At 39.9% G+C, this 21,788-nt stretch overlaps 1 pseudogene; it reads left to right on the forward strand.

Annotated features, from left to right (window-relative positions):
* Positions 1 to 19,274, forward strand: part of LOC149264784 (serine/threonine-protein kinase VIK-like) — a 40,967-nt pseudogene extending 21,693 nt beyond the window's left edge.
* The last annotated feature ends 2,514 nt before the right edge of the window (positions 19,275 to 21,788 follow it).

Here is a 21,788-nt window from a genome sequence, read left to right on the forward strand (position 1 = left end):
TTACTTCATCCACATAATTTGTGTACAATAGGTAGCAACATCAATATACTGTGCTTAAGTAGTCAATAGAGAATGGAGGATTATTTTTTGTTGACTCATGACACCAAACATTTTCCCAGAAAGAAAGTTTCTCCAAAAGCACTCTTCCTATCATCTAGGCTTCCAACCCAATCTGCATCCATGTAGGCCTTCAACTTGAATTCTTTTCTCTTTGCATACCACAATCCATACTCTATCATTACTTGAAGATATCTAAAAATCCTTTTGACAAAAACAAGATGACTCTAATGCAGGAAAGCCTAAAATTTGGCCACAAGCCCCACTCCTTGCATAATGTATGGCCTTCACGCTGTCAGATATAAAAATCTTCCTATCATTGACATGTATTCAGTGTAATTTACCATCGGTGTTCCATCTTTTTTGCACAATTTGTAGTCTGTAGCTATGGGTGTGCTGACTAGTTTGCAATCTTCCAGTCCAAATTTCTTCAGAGTTTCGTTAAGACATTTGGATTGGGATATAAACACTCCTTGTGGAGACTTAGTAATTTGCAGACCCGGGAAGAAGGAGAATTCTCCGATCATGGACATTTCAAACTCTATTTGCATACATTTTGGAAATTGATGCCCCAATTATTGCATATCGCTCCCAAATATTTTATCGTCCACATACACAACTACTATCAGTAGATGATCAGCTTCAAACTTTACATAAAGGTTACTGTCAATTATGCCTTTCTTAAACCCTTGTTGCAGAAAGTACTTATCTAGCCTCTCATACTAGGCTCTGGGGGTCTATTTTAATCCATACATGGCCTTCTTCAGTTTGCATACGAATCCTTCATTTGTGAGCATAAATTCTTCTGGCTGCTCAATGTAAACTTGTTCTTCTAAATCTCCATCTAGAAATGTGTATTTCACGTCCATATAATATACCTTTATATTATTATGGATGGAAAGAGAAATAAATATCCTAATAGCTTCTAGTCATGCTACAGGTGCAAATGTTTCTTCAAAATCCACCCCTTATATTTGAGCATACCCTTTACAGAACAACCGAGCATTGTTGTTGATTAGTTGACCCTGTTCATTTAGTTTATTCTTAAAAATCCATTTGGTTCCAATAACATTTTTCTCTCTAGGCCTTGGAATGAGCTCCCAAGTGTCATTATTTTAAATTTGATCAAGTCCTTCATTCATAGCTCTCACCCAAAACTTGTCTTCACTTGCTTGATAGAGGTTCTTGGGCTCTATCTGTTATAACAGAGCCAGATCCGCATAACTTGTATTTCCAACAAGTTTCCTCCTAGTTTGGACTCCATGTCTTTGATCTCCAAGAATGTGAATCTCAAGATGTTCCTTATGTACATACATGGAGGGCGTCTTTGGCCTTGAAGTCTTTCATTCTTCCTTACCTTCAATGTCTGAATCTATTTCCTCTGAATCTGCGGACCTCAAATCTTAATTTTCTTCATCATTTGAGTTCATATTTCTTTTAGAGGACTTAGATTGTGAACCTACTTCATCTAATATTACGTTGATGCAATCCTCAGTCTTCTTTGTCCACTTGTTGTAAAACTTATATCCTTTGCTTCGAGTAGAGTACCCGAGTAGTATCCCTTCGTCAACGTGTGAATCAAACTGTCCAGGATTATTTTTGTTCCTTTTAATGAAGAATTTGCTTCCAAACATCTTGAGGTGTTTAACTGATGCAGGTATTCCTTTCCATAATTCATAGGGAGTTTTATCACTATTAGGCTTGAGTTGAGTTCTATTTGACATATACACTACTACCTAGAACGCTTCTACTTCATCCAACATTACTCTGCCCATTTCCTAGATTGTTTTGTTCTTCCTCTTTACTAGTCCATTTTTCTGAGGAGTTCTAGCCACTGATTACTGCCTCCTAATGCCATGCTCTTTGCAGAATTCCTCAAACTCTCTTGAGGTGTACTCTCTCCCTCTATCTGATCATAAGCATTTTATCTCTAAGTCTTTTTCATTTTCTAATTGAGCTCTAAAATTCTTAAAATTCTTGAACACCTCCGATTTTCTTTTAAGTGGACAATCCAAGTGACCCTAGTGAAGTCATCAATGAGAAACGTGAAATACCTCTCTCCTTTTGAGGATTTTTCTCTAGTTAGGTCAAAAATTTCTGCGTGAATGAGCTCCAGATGTATGGATGAGGAGAACTCCTTTGACTTGAAATGAGTCCTAGTGTGTTTTACAAACTGACATGCCTTGTATATTATGTTATCGAACCTCGAAATTCTTGGTAATCCTGTCATTGTTCCCATCTTTCTTACTTTTATTAAGATGTCAAAATTCATATGCCCAAGCCTCTTGAGCCACAACCGGGTTTCACTAGTTCTCCTTAAATAACAGTTAACCCTGGAATCGTCAAACACATATACACTAATTTGGGTTCTGATTGCTTTTCCCACAAGTTTTCTATTCTTTATGTTTCATATCTCATAGTCTTTAGATAGAATGGTCACATCATAGCAATTATCACACATTTGGTTAGCAATAAGCATATTGTGCTTGAGACATTCTACATACAACACATTATGTGCTTTTGTTTTTTATCAAGACTGATTATACCCTTACCTTTGATTCTTGTTGGAGCATTGTTTCCAAAGGTGAAATTGTTTCCTCTATACTTTTCTTTTAGCGACATAGATTTTATGTTTTCCCCATTCATATGTTTGGAACAACCACTATCCACATACCATTTGTTTTCCTGATTATGAGTTGATAAGACAAGTCCACAGTGCGTGGTATTTTTAGTCTTTCATTTTCAACTCCCATTATCCTTCTGGATAGATAATTGTCCAACATATTTGGACTTAGACAGGTGTTCAAACCTACATCTACAGTCATTGACTTTGTACCAAAAAATATTACATTTGAAGCATTCTACCTCACTTAGCAATGGACAGAAAACATTTCAATTTCTTAGAGAGGATTTTTGAGGTTTAGAAATATGATACATATTATTTCTGGGATTTTCATGGCTTTCAACTTTGATCCTTCTACAATCAATACATTTATGTCCAAAGATATGGCACTTATAGTGGTGACCATAAAACGAATAGGCATGCTTATTTTTGGAAGCATTATGAGAATGTGTAGGAAAATACCTTGGTCATCTCACTGATTGGTTTATTCTCCATTGACGATCTCCTCTTTTCCCTACTACTCTTGTCTTCATTAATTCTTTAATGATGCTTCTTCCCATCTATATATGGTTCTTAGAATCCTGCAGACCTGAAGTTTATGTTCCCCACAGAAGATTCTTGTGTCTTGGAGTATCCCAGATTAGTTTTGATTGCTGATGGCCTTTGACTATTCATGATTTGATATAGTCTCCTTGTCTTTTCGGAAAATTTTTCATTTAAATCCTTCTTGATCATTGTTCTCTCAATATCGTTTCTCAGAGAGGTAACCTCTTCTTCAAGACTCTGACAATTCTCTTCCCATACTTGGATCATATCTTGAAGAACCTCCTCTTTTCGTTTAGCCTCCTCCAGTTTAACTTTAAAAGATAAAATATCATCTTTGCATGTATGCGAGACCATTTCTTTTTTAAAATTGATCAGCTCTTGTTTCAAATTCTTTTTCTCCTCTTCTAGTCTCTCACAGGTTCCTTGTTTTTCTTCCAATAGAAGGACTAGACTATATTTTCTCTTGACAACTTCCTCAAGATTTTCTTTTTGATAGGAAAACTCCTCATTTTCATAGTTATACATACCTTCCTTTGCACGCTAAAATTGTTCCTTCAGTTGCTTATTCTTCTTCCTTGCTTTCTTTAACTCATCAAGGGCACTGATGAGTTCCCCTTCAAGGTCCACTATTCCTTCTTCTTCTTCCTCTTCAAAGTCCATAATACATTGTTTCTTGGAGTTTGTTTTGAAAGCCATAAGAAGATACTTATCTGGCTCATTCTTCGTCGAGTTTTCACTCTCTGACTCTCATGCTGAGCTATCCTCTTTAAAGTAGAACCCCTTTTTCTTATAAAGTTTTTTCTTCCGATTTGTCTGAGACTTGTTTCCAAATTTAAGATCTTCTTCCCTTTCAGCCTTTTCTTTATAAAGGCATTTAGACAAGAATATCCAACTCTCCCATAGTCAAAACACTTAAAGGGAAACTTACCTTTATATTTTCCTGAGTCATGCTTCATTTTTTTGGCTAGTTGAGCCAGCGCTTGATTAGATTCACAGCTGGAGTAGTCTTGATGATCTTTATGCTCCTTTCCCTTTCTAGATGCTTTGAATGTCACTTCCTTCAGTTCATAATTTCTATTACTATTGTCATCTCATAGGCTGTGAGAGTACCATGCAACTAGTCCATATTGAGATCCTTTAAATTATCCATCTCTTCAATATCTGACACTTTGGCATTAAATCTCATGGGTAGAGATCTTAATATCTTCTGAACGATCATCTCTTTTTTGACCTCTTCACCAAGTCCTCTGATCACAATAGTAACTTCATCAACTCTTAGGAAGTATTTTACTATGATTTCATTCTTATTCATTCTCAAGCTTTCAAACCTCATACTGAAACTCTGAATTTTCACTTGCTTGACTTTGCCATCTCCTTCATGACTCTGATTAAGCTTCACCCACACTTCCTTAGTAGACTCACAGTGCATAACTTTTACAAGTTCTAATTGACAAAGGCCAAAGAGAATGGAGTTCTTGGATTTAGCATTGTTCCCATATAATTTTTTACAATCTACATCGGTGTGAGGAATATCAAGGACATTCTATTCTACTAGTACTAAAGTCCAAATATCTACTCCTGAGGACATAAAATATGCTTCCATTCTAACTTTTTAAAAGGTATGGTTTGTCCCATCAAAGAAGGTATTCTACTTGAGTAAGCCTCTTCACTCTCTTTCCTAGACATAATTCCCTATAGATCTATCTTCCAATGATTAGACTATTGCTGAAGGAACTTGGATCTTATGCCAATAGTTGAAATAAGAAATTGCTGAGGGGAGAGGGGGGGGGAGGGGTGAATCAATAATTATGAAACTCTTATTTTTCTTATTATGCTTACAGTTCCTTCTTATATTATTTTACTTGTGAGAGAATTCATTCACAAAAGCAGTGAACCAACAATATTTCAAATACACATGTTCATACAACAATCACATGAGCAACACACACACATTTAACACAGTGTTTTTCACGTGGAAACCCAGAGGGAAAAAACAACCAATTTGTTTTTTGTTTATGATGTAAATTAAGCACCCATTCACATGAGGCACCGACCCCCTTTGGTTAGAAAGAACCATTTTTCCAAGAGGAACCAACATCTTCGGTATGCAGGCGCCAACCTTCTCTTGTCATTGTTCTACTATTTCATACAATTTTCAAACTAAAAACATAGACGTACAATAATACAAGTAGAATACCAACTATGGTTGTTTGCAAATTCGACTTCTGAACTCTGTCTTTTGTGCTCACATGAAGCAAGTCTTTTCTTGCTTCTCGCAACAACACTTCCTTTGTGCTTTGCCTCCTACGTCAAGGGCTCTCTACCAATTGCTCTTTAGCACTACCCTTGGAATTATCCACACAACACTCTCCCTACACTTGTTGTTGTATAACATAGTGTCCTCCTTGGTGCCTCAACCTCTCTGTCTCAACACTTCCTCTCACACTAAAGAACACATGAAATATGCTCAAATCACACCTTCCCCATTGCAAGCAAGATTTTTTTCCATTGAGGCACTCTGCACAAGGAAGCCTTTGTTATATATCCTTTAACTGTCCAACTATAATTAGGCATGGCTCCCCTTGCCACTACTACATCTCATGGTAGTTTCTTATCACAGTACTCAAACAGTGATGGACCTTGTAGTTATTCACCATCTAACTATGTAGAGCTTCATGCTAAGAATTTAATTCTCAGGTGACCTACATAATTCTTCGAGAGTCCCATTCTCATTTATCACTCCACAAATCTTGACAGTTCACAGAGATGACCGCTCTGTTCTCATTTATCACAACCATTCGTGCATGTGAGGAAACCCGTATTCGTCTCTGCCAGAAATGTCATTGTCGATTTCTTATCACAAAGTCTTCTCCAAGTTTAGCCCCTTTCAATGAACAATTCCTCTGAGCCTATATTTAATTTCAAAGTTTCTGACTCACAGATCCTTTAACTCATTGTACTACATTATTGGAGAAACTCTACATTGTAACTTCACAAAGGTGGAACGTTACCATATTTCACTTCTTTGATACCCTTAGCTCCTTGAGCATTTCTCCTCCTAGAACCGAGAGTTGTGACTTGCAGCATATCTTTTAGGTGTTAAGGTGTTTTGTTTCTACTGGGAGCCTATCTTCCTTCTCTAACTGCTCTGCGCCCTTAGTTCTTTCGTTTCTCAGGACCAAGAGCCAACCTAATATCGAAAGCCCCTTTCATCATAACTTTTCCAAAACCATATGTACTGAAGTTAAAGGGTCCTCATTCTCTGATATTCCAACCTCTGATATGATGTCATCACTCCACATGGCGGCTTCACAACGATGACATGTGTCACCTGAATCTGGCACATTAGGGTACCCAATTGATCCAGGTGGATCTTGGTGGCCACCTGCCAAGCCCACCTGGACCCCCACCATTGTTCTTCTCAGCATTTTCAGTTTCCTTAATTGTAGCACAACTTACTATTTTTAGCAGTTTTTCGGGTCCTGAACTTCCGGAGCCGTTTTGAGGCCCTAAACGACGTTTTTTGGGTAATCCGGGGGCAACATGGGTCCATGGCATGGACCAGTGTTTCCCGTTCCAACAATGGTAGTGCTCGGATAGATCTTTCTAACGAGCTATTGTATGCGTCAAACGGAGATCGTATGCCAAAGTTACGACCCCGGGAAGTTGATGTACCAACTTACCCCAAACGGGGCCCATAGTTTGGCGTTTCATCTTCTAGGGTTAGGTTTTAAAATGTTAAGGGTTTTTCCACTGTTTCTCAACAATAAATAGGCCTTCGAGCCTCATTGTAAGACAGTTCAGAGGATGTAGCCACCACATCTCTTCTTAGAGATAAGCTACCATCGCCCTAGCTAGGTTATTTCCATTACTGTTTGTAAGCATATTTCAGTATTCTATATTAATGAAGTAAAGTATTATTCCCGCTGCATATCTATGTTTATGGTTATCTCTGTTTTTATGGTTATCGCATCTCTGTATTTATGGTTATCTCTGTAATCTATTGCGTTCCTGCTTAAATCCGGATCAGTGGTATCAGAGCGGTCTGCTTTTTCTCTGTTTTTCTTTGCATGTCCCCAACGAGATCGGGATATAAGGAGTTAGGGCTTGAACTGGTCGAACCTTTACAAGACCAGCCTCGCAAATCCCGACGGCCTCCCATGGCAGATGAGAAGAAAGACGAGGGGCCAGGAGATCCTATCAAAATCTTGCTCGAAGAAGCCCTCGAGCGACAACGGAACGCGATGATGGACAGCTTCGCCCAGATCCTTCAGCGGCTACCCAGAAGCGACGCTTCAGCTTCTAGCAGCTACTCTTGAAATGCCACGCCCTTTAAGGTACAAGTTAATTTTGAAATCTCCATCTTCGAGGGTAAAATAGACGCAGATGTGGTAGATAAATGGTTAAATCTGCTAGAAGGGTATTTTTCTGTTCATGAATTTTCAAGTCGAGAAAAGATTGTTTTCGCTCTTCTCAAAGCAGCCCCCCACGTCAAATACTGGTGGGAAACCCACTGCAAGCAGAAGGATGAAACTACCGGCTCGCTATTTTCAGCTGCACCCACTTGGGATTCATTCCGTGATGCCATCAAGGAGCAGTACTACCCTGTCGGAAGCTATGAGGATGAATACATAAAATGGACCACGCTGCGGCAGGGAAGGGACCAAGACGTGCCGGAGTTCACCAATCTCTTCCATAACCTTCGCACAAAGTTGGGTATCAAGGATACGGAAAAACATTTGATACTCAAATACCGCGGCTGCTTGCACAAGTACATTCAGGAAGAAATACAATTCTTGAACATCCCCTCACTAGGCACAGCATACCGATATGCCGTCAAGGTCGAGCAAAAGTTTAAACAAAAGAAGCGAGACTTTGGATCTGTGACTCCAAAGCAAGGGAAAGGTGCCCCTAAAACGCAGAACAAAGGGCAAAGCCAAGGCGGGGCAGCCCAAGACAACCCGCCAAAGTTGCAGACAAAGAATGGCACCGCGAAGACGAAAAAGGACACGGGAAAATGGTGTGAGTTCCATAAGAGCTCCACTCATAACACCAGTGAGTGTCGGGCCAAGCAGTCACTGGTGGCCGAGCTAAAGGGTCCAGAATCAGATACCTATTCTGACTCTGAGTCAGAACTCGACAAGGGGAATGAAAAAGGGAAGCAGATCATTGACGCAGATCCCAATGCCACTGTTGCTACCGCCAAGATCCAGAAAAGTGAACCCGAAGATCCAGAGGAGGAGGAGCGTCTCTTCCACTCCCAGATGTGGGTAAAGGGCTCCCCGCTACAGTTCATTGTCGATAGCAGGAGCCAAAAGAACCTCATTTCGGTGGAGTTTGTGAAGCGGTTGGGCTTACCGACCACAGCACACCCACAACCATACACCATCGGGTGGCTTCACTAAGGACGGAATCTTCGCGTGAGCCAACAATGTTGCCTTCCGTACAACATCAAGCCCTTCACGGATGAGGTATTGTGTGACATCGCTCCCCTTGAAGTTTGTGATGTATTATTAGGAAAACCATACATGTGGAAGTGACATGTTGTGTATGAATCAAGGCCCCGGGCTGTTATTGTTACATTGGGGAATAAGTTGTACATGATACCAGAGGTAGCACCACCTACCGCCATCTCCTTGATTACTGCAAAACAATGTAGTAATCTCATTTCCAAGACTGGGAAGTTTGTTTTCCTGATGATACGCCCTCAAGGAAAGAAGAAGCTGGTGGCCACGACCTCCAGACAGGACCCCTCCGCACGGCAATTACATATGGATAAGGTCGTGAAGGAGTACGAGGACATCTTCACCTCCCCTTCAGGGGTTCCTCTGCACTGTCAGGTCTAGCACTCCATCGATCTAACCCCAGGTGCGCCGCTACCCAATGGACCAATTTATCGGCGTTCGGTTCTAGAGAACGATGAAATCAAGAGGCAGATTCAGGAGTTGCTGCAGAAAGGTCACATCCGTCCAAGCTCATCGCCTTGTGGGAGCCCAATCGTGTTGGTACAGAAGAAGGATGGGACTTGGAGACTCTGTATTGACTATCGGGCGTTGCACAAGATCACTGTTCGTAATAGGTACCCGATCCCACGGATTGATGACCTCTTGGACCAACTAAAGGGGGCAAAGTACTTCAGCAAGATCGATCTGAAGTCAGGATATCACCAGGTACCGATCGAACCCTCTGATGTGTGGAAGACTGCCTTCAAAGCCAAGGAGGGCCTCTTCGAATGGTTGGTCATGCCTTTTGGATTGACGAATGCTCCTGCAACCTTCATGAGGCTAATGGATGACATCTTGCAGCCATTCACCAACTCATTTGTAGTGGTATACTTGGATGACATTCTGATCTTCAGCCAGAGTTGGGAAGAGCACCTCCACCACATTCGACAGGTTCTTCAAACACTGCGACAACACAAGCTGTGTGCCAATTTGGATAAATGCACTTTTGGCATGACCTAGGTTCAGTATCTGGGATACATTATTGATGAACAGGGGGTGCATGTGGATCCGGCCAAGATCCAAGTCATTCGGGATTGGCCAGCCCCGACCACTCTGACAGAGCTCCGCAGCTTTCTAGGCCTTGCCAACTTCTATCGCAGGTTCGTGTTGGGGTTTTCTCATATCGCTTGGCCCTTGAGTCAAGTCACCAAGGGAGGAGCGAAATTGAAATTCTTTTGGTTTGAATCTCAACAGAAGGCATTCATAGAATTGAAAGATCGCCTTTGCACGGCACCAGTGCTCACGTTACCAGATTTACAACAACCATTTGAGGTCGAGACGGATGCCTCTGACTATGCTATTGGGGCAATCCTTACTCAACACGGGCATCCAGTGGCATATCACAGTGAAACACTTTCAGACACAGTCCGGAAGTATCCAACCTATGATAAAGAGATGTACTCCATTGTGCAGGCCTGCCGACAATGGAAGCATTACATTTTGGGGAAGGAAACAGTCATCCACACAGACCACCGACCCCTGCAGTTCATACAGACCCAAGGGAAATTGCAGAATGATCGCCATCAGAAGTGGTCTACATATCTGCAACAGTTCCATCTGAACATCAAGTACAAGAAGGGCAGCACCAATCATGTTGCAGATTGCCTCAGTCGACCACCAATCATGGCGTTAACCACTGTGCTCAACTCTTGTGGGCACGAGACTTCTGATTGGCCACTTCTCTACAAAAGTGACCGAGAATTTGGCCACACATACCAGACACTCTTGGGGGGTCAGCATGTTCCAGATTTTCACCTCCAAGGTGCACTATTATGCCACCTGGGTCATCTTTGTGTTCCGTCAAGCGAGCATGCTAAGATGATTTGGGAAGCACACTACAGTCGGGCTGCTGGACATTTCGAGGTTGAGAAAATAGTGGCAGTACTACAAAAGTATTTCTATTGGCCAAATCTTCGACAGGATGTCAGGAAGTACATCAGATCATGTACTGCTTGTGCCATTGCCAAACCAACCATCAAGAAGCAAGACCTCTATACCCCGTTGCCTACCCCTAGTCGACCTTGGGAATCCATCTCCATGGATTACATGTCAGGGCTTCCTTCCACCAAGCATGGAAATGATTGTGTTTTTGTGGTCGTCGATAGGTTCTCGAAGATGGCCATTATGGCGACCTGCAAGAAGAATATCATAGTAGAAGCCACTGCTAAACTCTTCTTTGAACGAGTGTGGGTGCACTTTGGGATCCCACAGTCTATCATCTCAGATTGGGGCAGTCGGTTCCTCAGTACATTTTGGTCCAGTCTCTGGTCAATGCTGGACACCAAACTCACTAAGTCCACAACCTTCCATCCTCAAACTGATGGCCAGACCGAGGTTGTCAATCGAATGATTGTACACATTCTGCGCATGTACAACTCAAAGCATCCACGCACATGGGATGAGAGCCTCCCCTATGTTCAGCACAGCTACAACCGAGCTCTTCACAGCTCGACTGGCCACAGCCCTTTTCAGGTGGGCTTGGGATTCCAACCACTATGCCCCATTGATGTGGCCCTGCCACTTGCAGCTACTCACACAGCTTCAGCTCATGTCCAGTCCGAAACAGATAAGGCAACCAGCTTCATTGAGCGCATCCAACATATTCGCCAGCAGGTCCATGACACTTTGGAGAAATCAAATGCCAAGTACAAGCAACGACATGATCAACACCGGGTGCCACACAAGTTTCAGGTGGGCGACAAAGTCTGGTTGCATCTGCAAAAGGAATGCCTTACTGGAGCCTATCGGAAACTGAGACCACTCTGATATGGTCCTTACACCATTACTAAGGTTGTGGGGGACAATTCATTTGAGCTCAGCATTCCCCCATTCCTTGGCCTACACCCAGTGTTCAATGTGGATCGCCTTCGGCCATACTTTCCACCATTGCTAGACACATCCGATATTGCAGAGCAGCTCACACCAACAGAATTAAACCCAGATTGCATGGAACAGGCTGCAACTGATCGGATCATGGACACACAGATCAAGAACACTCGCCAACAGAATATCCAACTATATCGAGTTGTCAAAGCAGGCCAATTCCTTCACCAGGGCAAGTGGTTCACCAGGGACCAAGTTCAGCAAAAGTTTCCTCATCTCATGGAGGAACTCAACGCAATGGGGACCATTGCTTCCTAAGGGGGGAGGAATGATCCAGGTGGATCTTGGTGGCCACCTGCCAAGCCCACCTGGACCCCACCATTGTTCTTCTCAGCATTTTCAGTTTCCTTAATTGTAGCACAACTTACTATTTTTAGCATCTTTTCGGGTCCTGAACTTCCGGAACCGTTTTGAGGCCCTAAACGATGTTTTTTTGGGAATCCGAGGACAATGTGGGGTAGTGCTCGGATAGATCTTTCTAACGAGCTATTGTATGCGTCAAACTGAGATCGTATGCCAAAGTTACGACCCCGGGAAGTTGATGTACCAACTTACCCCAAACGGGGCCCATAGTTTGGCGTTTCATCTTCTAGGGTTAGGTTTTGGAATGTTAAGGGTTTTTCCACTGTTTCTCAACAATAAATAGGCCTTCGAGCCTCATTGTAAGACAGTTCAGAGGATGTAGCCACCACATCTCTTCTCAGAGATAAGCTACCATCGCCCTAGCTGGGTTATTTCCATTACTGTTTGTAAGCATATTTCAGTATTCTACATTAATGAAGTAAAGTATTATTCCCGCTGCATATCTATGTTTATGGTTATCTCTGTTTTTATGGTTATCGCATCTCTATATTTATGGTTATCTCTGTAATCTATTGCGTTCCTGCTTAAATCCGAATCACCAATAACGTTGAATTAACCTACCACGTGCCCTGCCATACTACCACGTCATGTTGACATTAAATGCCACTTGAGCTTCACGAATCCAATATTATGTCTCCATGTGTCCTGCGAGAGGAGAGAGAAGAGGGCCCATAAAACCTTGGTTTTCCAAGAAAAATCTTTGTGAAGCTTCTTCGACATTCCTCAGAACTTTTATTACTATTAGGACTGCTCGGAATCATAAATTCTTAGAGTACCTAAATTAATAAGTTCTGATATTCCAATGCCCCATTCCTTCGATATTATGATATTTCTATGCCTCGGTGCTTCCTATAACCCAAGATTCCAAAACTCTGATGTGCCACCTACTCTAATTCTCCAATGTTCCGATATCCAACATGATGATGTCCTGATGTGCTGATCTCCAGGGTTCTAATATCTGATATGCCTAGTATGCTGATCACGACATCTCGAAATCCGATATGCTGACCTCTGGGGTTTCAATATTCCTTCCTTCCTTAGGCTTCAAATCCCTGGACTTCGGAAGATCATATCTTTTGATCCATGAAACCATTTTTGGACTTTCGAATATTCTTGGAAAACTATTTTAGAGAACTTTTCATTGAATAGGGTCTGATGTAGGCTTTGAGTCCATTTACTACTTGTGGGATGAATGCAAACTTTTTTCTCCTTCACTCTTCTACTTTGTGCTTGGATAACTGAAATCTCAACCACCATAGTGATCATTTTATAGCTTCTTCAATAAACCCGCTATTGTGATGATTCTCTACATGAAGCCTACAACTATCATAGGGATCCTCCTGAGCCATGCATTTTTTGTAGCATGCATTCTTGCTAGGTTGGTTGACATCAGTGCTAACATACATGCTAATACTAACACAACCACCACCAATTGTCCAACATGAAGATCATGTTCTATCTAACTGGAGTCACACTTTTGAACTTCATGTACCATGTTAGTGCATGGTCCCTAAATATTACTTCCATCTATGTAATCTTTGTGGCCTTATCTTAGACCTTCTTAGCTTTCCAAACAACCTCACACACAAACAAATGTTGTTATGGGTCCTCAGTCCCAACACCGTGAAACATGGGCATCCATAAATCTACGCCTGCCATGGTAGCCTATGTGATACTCCCTGATGAAGTACACTCTCCTGCACTTTTTGTACTGGAGAAAACTTCATGTTTGACTAATCACCATTATGAGTTTGGACACCTTGTGCCATCCCTTCTACCACTAGACCAATCCCACTACTACTACTATTTACTCCACCCCGACTTCAACCAAATTCAACATTAATTGTAACAGTTCATTAAGTGCTCACCTCTTGGTCCGTAGATGCACGTGGGGTCATGGGCTCAACACAAGGCATGGTTTGATTCTACGATTTTGGTTTTGAATCTTCTGCATTGTGTGGAATTAGTTTTTCTCTCTCTCCTTCCTCTATTTGCGTCTTTTTGAACTCCATCCCCTTATAGCTCTAGTCACTAGCACTATTATGTGTCTTATAATGGTCTCTTTTAGCCACTCCATTTGGGCTCCTCCTTCTGAAAGGCATCGACACTAACCGACTTCCTCCTGCATTACTATGTCAGTACCTCCTCCCACTCGTCAAAGTGCCATCCTCATAAATCTCTTGCTCCATCCTTTCCATTTTCCCTTTCTATGCGCAGTCCTAGTCCCATTATTAACCTCCCCCGTATTTCTTTTTCTTGTCTCCTTCTCTACCCATCATATCATCTCCCAAGTCTCCCCCACTTCCCTTTCCATGCAGGTGGCTTAGTTTCTCATGGCGTCAGACTCCAGAGGCAAGACATCGTGGTCATACAACATAATATTTATTAACAATGATATCGACCTTATAAATATTCCTCTTAGTTCCTTTAGATATTTTCGTTTCATTGTAGTACAGGACATTATCGCTTCTATTACAAACTCAACAATAAATCCTTCAAAAGCACTTTTGAACCAGAAATCAATAGCTCAAGATGTCTTATTACTCACTGTTTTAAGTTGATATACTTCCTCGACATCCACTTCCTTCACCTATCATTTTGATATGTCAGATTGTTTTCCTTCAACCACTGAACCCACTTCGTCAAGATATTAGGAAACTCTTCGAAGAAAACTTAATGGAAGAGGTCAACACATACTTCTATAACCATTTCTTTGCACTCTAGTTCTTTCCTCCTAACTCTTCCATAGAAAACCCGCACAAATTTCATTTAAACCACCATGTAATTTCCTCCCTTGTTGGGTGCTAGAGTTTCCAGATTCCTATAAGACAATCCCATCATACAACCATCCTAATCCCAACAACGGAACCATTTGTTGGCGCATGAGATTTTGACAGACCCGAAATTTGTGACATAGTGGCCAACAAAGACTCACTTATCATTGGCCCTTTTGGTAACACAAGTGAAGTGTGTGAAGTCTCAATCGAGATGCTAACAGGTGACTGTGAGAACCAATTTTTCATAGTCTCACAAGATTTTCTTTTGACTCACAACGAACTACCTCCTGCTAACACATGCTTCACTATCGAACTATTACCTCGCACCACACAGGGTGTTAATCCTTTCATCCCATGAGACAATGCAAGATTCGAAACCAAGCATGCATGACATATTTCAGTAGGTGATAGTTTCAGTCATTAAGGATTAACTCAATGCCAAACCCATATTTATCCGCTTACAAACAGACAACATCTATTATTAAAAGACAAAATCAACACCAAACCCCAACTAATTTATGTCGACAAGTAACATTAGTTCTTACTTTAACCCTTCGACGAGTATTCAACGCATCACACACATTCGTAAATATTCAAAACATAAATTACCAATTATACATACACTATTCCTAGGCCACGACATAGCCAATCAACATCTAGGTTAACAACCGCTACATCGTAAACATTTAGACTATCATAAGTTATACAAGAAACTGATGCATTGAAAAACATATAACATTCAGGTAACTGCACAAAAGAGATTAAACAACACATCCGACCACTGGATTATATTCTATTAACAAAAAGTGCCCTATGCCCAGAAGTACATTCATGAAACAAACAGTCTCACCAACCCTCCAGATTAGCTCCATGCACCAACAAGAAACAAACCATGAACCTAATCCATAATGAACAAACCCATATAAAAGTAAACATTTTCAGTACAATAAGTTTGCCTGGAAATGATGGAATCCAACATATACTCAAGACTCAAAGCAAGAAAACACAAACATCAGACACTCAGACATCGACTCCATAACTTGGTCTATTCTGTGCTCAGTGAAAAATTGACGTCAGCGGCTAGTAACCATTATCAAATGACCAAAATCCAACCCACACTCTGTCCTCGGTGACCCTTCTTATCTTCATCTAGAAACCTCTCGAACCCTCTCTTCCTCTCGCTTGATCACTCTAGCTGTCTTGAAAGCTGTTAATATATTTTCTTAGCCCGCCTAAGCTATCCCATGTGTATCCTCCACCATTCAAAATATCCTTCCCACTAGTTGGATCCACTTTTCCCTTTCTCGTCCTAGAAAATATCTCCATCTTCCTACTTTCCATGATCTCCTTGATTAGCTCCACCTTCTGCAAAATCCTAACCACCAATATTCCTCTCGCGCGGGCTTCATCTAATTCGTGCTCTACCTACCATGCTAGCCCTACGTTGTGATCTATTCAAACATATATGCTCCTTATCCTGACTACATGGTCCCGTAATTACAAAAAAAATGCAAATATTTTCAAGGCTCCAACAAGAACATAGTAGCAAAAAAACTCGGAATTTAGAGATACATAACAAGTTATCATTGTGGTGGAAGATGGATTTCATTGTGCATGATTGAGAAGTTATGTAAAAGCTAGAGTACCACGTCTATAAGAAAACCTCCACACTTCACACAATGAAAACTTCTTCCACTATCATTTTACTTGCCTCTTTGTGTAGCAAGAAGGTTTGCGAGAGAACTATGTGGATAGAGAATACATGTGGAGCATTCTTTCATTATAGAGGAAGATGGATTTCATTATGCCCAATTGATGTGCTATGTAAGAGCTAGAATACCATGTCTATAAGGAAACCTCTAGTACAATGAAAGCTTCTTTCAGAAGGTATGCAAAAGATCTGTGTGGAGGGTGTGCGGAATATCAAGTCAAAAACTAGTATTGTATAGAAGGATGGTGTGCAAGATAACTATGCAGAGGGAGAAATCATGTAAAAGTATGGAACATAATAGCATAACAATTCAGAATGTAGAGATATGAATCAAGGTTTCATCGTGGAGGAAAATAGCTTTCATTATGAGGGATTGAGATGTTATGTAATAGCAAGAGTATCACATCTATAAGAAAACATCCGCACTTGCCACGATGAAAGTTTCTTCCACTATCATTTCACAGGCCTCTCACGATGAAAGTTTTTTCCACTATTGTTTTATCGGCCTCTTTGTGCAACAGGTAGGTGTGTGAGAGAACTGTGTAGATAGAGAATGCATGTGGAGCATTCCTTCATTGTGGAGGAAGATGACTTTCACTATGCGAGATTGATGTGCTATGCAAGAGCTAGAGTACCATGTACATAAAGAAACCTCTACTACAGTGAAAGCTTCTTTCATAAGGTGTGCGAGAGAACAGTGCGAAGAGAGAATGCATGCAGAACATTGTCGCACACTTGTGCTTGTTAGCACAAATCACAAATTAGAAAACAAACTTCATTTAATGTTGACAATAAGTTTTCAATTCACAAATGCTATGAACTTAATGGAATTTTAACAAGTAATGTGTCTATAGTTGCATTGGTCAACTAATTTTTTTCTTTGGAAAATCGATGTGTGGGAACTACCCAAAAAAAAGTGTGCAGAATATCCAGTCAAAAACTGGTATTGTGCGAAAATAAGTTGTGTGAAAGAACTATGCAAAGGGAGACTACATGTGAAAGTAAGAAACATAGCAGTAGAACAATTCAGAATGTGAAAATACAGATCAAGCTTTCATTATGGAGGAATATGGTTTTCATTGTATAGGATTTAGGTGCTATGTAATGCTGAGAGTATAAGAAAATGTGAGCCCCACACACAACACACTTGTATTTGTTAGCACAATTTACAAATTAAAAAACAAATTTCAGCGAAAGCTAGATAATAAATGCTCAATTCACAAATACAATCCAAGTTTGCATAAAGAACCTAATGTAATTTTAACAAGTAATCTGTCCATAGTTGCATTCGTCAACTATTTTGTTGTCCTAGATATACGTGAACCGCGGAAAAAATGGTGTGTGTGTTGGAATATCTAATTCCTACTTGTCTCTAGTTATGATTCTTTCTATGTAAGGAATCAGTTCCTATTCTATAGGAGTTGGCTATATCTACTTGTTCCTAGTTTGGTATGTGGGTGAGAGATTTCCTCAACCAACAGATTGTGTGTCCAAAATAGTCTCCCTATCTTGAGACAACACTTTGTATAAATGTAATCTTGTTTTAATAAATAGTATACAGATATTGTGCATATTGATATTTTAAGTTGGTATCAGAGCCCTGAGGGCCTGGCCCCTCGTGGGCTTAGACGCTTGGGCTGAAGGAAATAACAGAGTATATTTGTATTGATTTTAGTTTTTTGTTTGTCCATCATAAAGGATTCATAGCTCCATTTGAGATGATGACCTGAGGAAGAGGTCCACCACACCACGCCACTAGAGGTAGGGAAAGAGCCTCGCAGACTTCCTTAGTCCTATGGCACGCCCGTAACAACAATCACAAGGCGTTGGAGAAGCTGTTAGAGCAAGATACGAGCCTCGTAAATGCTAAGATTATGATAACAGGACTCCTCTTCATGCAACGACTCTCTACGGGTGTTTCGAAGCGGCCTAGTGCCTTCTTCACCATAATGACAATGTTAATGTTCAAGACCATTGGAAGAACTCACCACTTGCATATGCAGAGAGTGCTAATCAGCAAGCTATGATTGAACTTCTAAAAAAGGCATGGTGCAAAATCTTTGGGAAATCATGGTAGTCGTTTGGAGGCCAAGCAAGTTGCACCACCCCTACCACAGAAATGTGATTGGGAAATCGACCCCAAAAAACTGGACTTCTCAAATTTTACTCCCATTGGAAAAAGTTCTTTTGGAGAAATTCTAAAAGCAAAATGGCGTGGTATGCCAATTGCAGTGAAGAGAATTTTACCTACTCTTTCAGATGATAAAATGGTGGTACAGGACTTCAGAAATGAGGTTGAATTACCAGTGAAGTTGCGACATCCTAATATTGTCTAGTTTCTTAGTGCAGTCACAAAGAAACCACGTCTGATGTTGATAACTGAGTTCCTTTATGGGGGGGACCTGCATCAGTTTCTTAAAGACAAAGGAGCTATGCCTACAGGGACAATTGTTAAGTTTTCTCTCGATATAGCAAGGGGAATGGCTTATCTCCACAATGGACCAAATGTTATTATTCACCGGGAGCTGAAGCCTAGAAGTGTACTGATGGTCAACACAAACCATTTGAAGGTTGGAGATTTTGGTCTAAGCAAACTCTTAAAAGTTAAACATGCACATGATATGTACAGATTGACTGGAGAAACTGGAAGTTATCATTATATGGCTCAGTTTTTTGAACACAGAACTTATGATGCATTCTTCATTCAAGGAGGAGAAAAACTTTGTCCTCGATTTGAAGGAAGAAGCATGATTGTTTGTGCATATTTGGGTAAATGTTTTTTTTCGATGAAGCATTCTTTTGGAATTTAAATTGATATACATATTGAGATTAGCCACCTCAATATAAGGTTATTTTGTTAGAATTGACTATTCTAACAAATGACAAGTTCATGGAGTTCCAATATTTAATTGACAAAGACAAAGATGCCCAAGATGTGATCAGAAGGTGAGGTGCAAGAGCAGGAAGCGATTAAAGGATGATGGACATCGAAATTTGCTTGAGTAGTTTGTCTGAGTTTGTAGAATTGACTCATGATTGTGATGAAGTGTGAGTCACACATTGTAATCATAGCAAATCTACATTTCATATTTTGTTTTTTTGGATAGTTGTGGTCCCTAAAATGTTTTATGTACCTAGTATCTTCTTAAGCTTGGAGTATATTAAAAAGGGCATATGACTGTAAGACCCGGAGAGGCATGCATACCCCTTTGTTATGTGTTCCCTAGTGATATCAAGTTGTGGAATCAACCATTGCGTAGGTACGAGGGTGGCAGGTGTACTTGTATCTAAGCTTGATATCTAATCGGAGAATTGAGTCTTCGATTAATGGGGGAATTGAGAGATGTAACATATCTCATAGTGTAATGGACCAAGTCAAAGAAAGTTCATTAAGAGGTGGATGAGCCATGTATGTGAAGGACTTCCTAGTAGACTTGCATTGCAGTGGTTGGGAACCCATGCATTCCGGTAGATGGTTGTTCATTTATATGGACACCTACAATTGAATGAACAAGGTACAAGGAGTGATTACCAAATTGGACCAGATGTAGACTTTGTAGAGTGATATGGAGACAATTACTCATTAAGGGGGAGTGTTGGAATATCTAATTCCTACTTGTCTCTAGTTGTGATTCTTTCTATGTAAGGAGTCAGTTCCTATTCTATAGGAGCATATGACTGTAAGACCCGGAGAGGCATGCATACCCCTTTGTTATGTGTCCCCTAGTGATATCAAGTTGTGGAATCAACCACTGCATAGGTACGAGGGTGGCAGGTGTACTTGTATCTAAGCTTGATATCTAATCAGGGAATTGAGTCTTCAATTAATGGGGGAATTGAGAGATGTAACATATCTCATAGTGTAATGGACCAAGTCAAAGAAAGTTCATTAAGAGGTGGATGAGCCATGTATGTGAAGGACTTCCTAGTAGACTTGCATTGTGGTGGTTGGGAACCCATGCATTCCGGTAGATGGTTGTTCATTTATATGGACACCTACAATTGAATGAACAAGGTACAAGGAGTGATTACCAAATTGGACCGGATGTAGACTTTGTAGAGTGATATGGAGACAATTACTCATTAAGGGGGAGTGTTGGAATATCTAATTCCTACTTGTCTCTAGTTGTGATTCTTTCTATGTAAGGAGTCAGTTCCTATTCTATAGGAGTTGGTTGTATCTACTTATTCCTAGTTTGATATGTGATTGAAAGATTTCCTCAACCAATAGAGTGTGCGTCTAAAATAGTCTCCCTATCTTGAAACAACACTCTCTATATATGTAATCTTATTTTAATGAATAATATACAGATATTGTGCATATTGACATTTTAAATGTGTGATATATCAAGTCAAAAATTAGTATTGTGCAGAAAGAACAGGGTGTGCAAAAAAAACTATACAAAAAGAAAATGCATAAAGAAATACAGAACATAATAGTTGAGCAATTCAGAGTGCACGACTCAAGTTTTCCTTGTAGTAATAAGGACAACACAACATCTATAAGAAAATTTAGGTCCCGTAAAAAGAAACATGGCTTTAAACTATTAATTAACAAAAGATACACGAACTATGCTAAATTGCAACTATTCTACTTGTTTTATCCTAACATTTCCTTCAACTTGATTTCAATAAATTATTTAGATTTCGTTATGGTTTCATAAGTCCTCTTTTCTCTTTACTATCATCCACAATTGAGATTCTCAATATCTTACTAACTACCTAACGATTCTATTTTTTCGCTTCGCCATCTTTGCAAGCCATGGAATAGTATCTTTTTAAAGATTTTGCTTACTTTATCGTATTATAATTTTTATAATTGAGTTTGCAAGTTTATGTCATAATTTTAATTTATTTTTGTTGAGAAAAGAAATGATCCGTGCTGGTAACTATGTTCTTCAATTAAAATCCCTACATTTTCGTTCCGCCTGAATTATAAAATATATCTTAAGAAAATCCTATTCCTCTCTTCTAGCAAAGAAAACATAAAACGATCAAAATAATATTTGCAAAAAGAGTTATAAAATTGTATTTTAAGAAAATCCCTGGCATATTAATTGATTGATAAAATTTAAATAAAAAATTACCGAGTGAAATAAATTATCATAACTTTTTATTTTAATTTATTTTCTAGTATTGTAGAATTTTTGTTTCTTTTTTTTAATATATTATCATAATTTTTCATTTTAATTATTTTTTTCCTAGTATTATAGAATTTAAATTTAATTTTTTTATTTTTTTAAATATACTTATTAATTTTAGTTTTAGCAAATTACAAAATTTTAAAAAGCTTTTACAAATATTATAAAAAGTGCATAAATATT

The sequence above is a fragment of the Pinus tabuliformis genome, chromosome 6 (assembly GCF_031772625.1).
Source record: "Pinus tabuliformis cultivar Carrire ecotype Pingquan chromosome 6, CPIR1, whole genome shotgun sequence".
Taxonomy (NCBI): Eukaryota; Viridiplantae; Streptophyta; class Pinopsida; order Pinales; family Pinaceae; genus Pinus; species Pinus tabuliformis.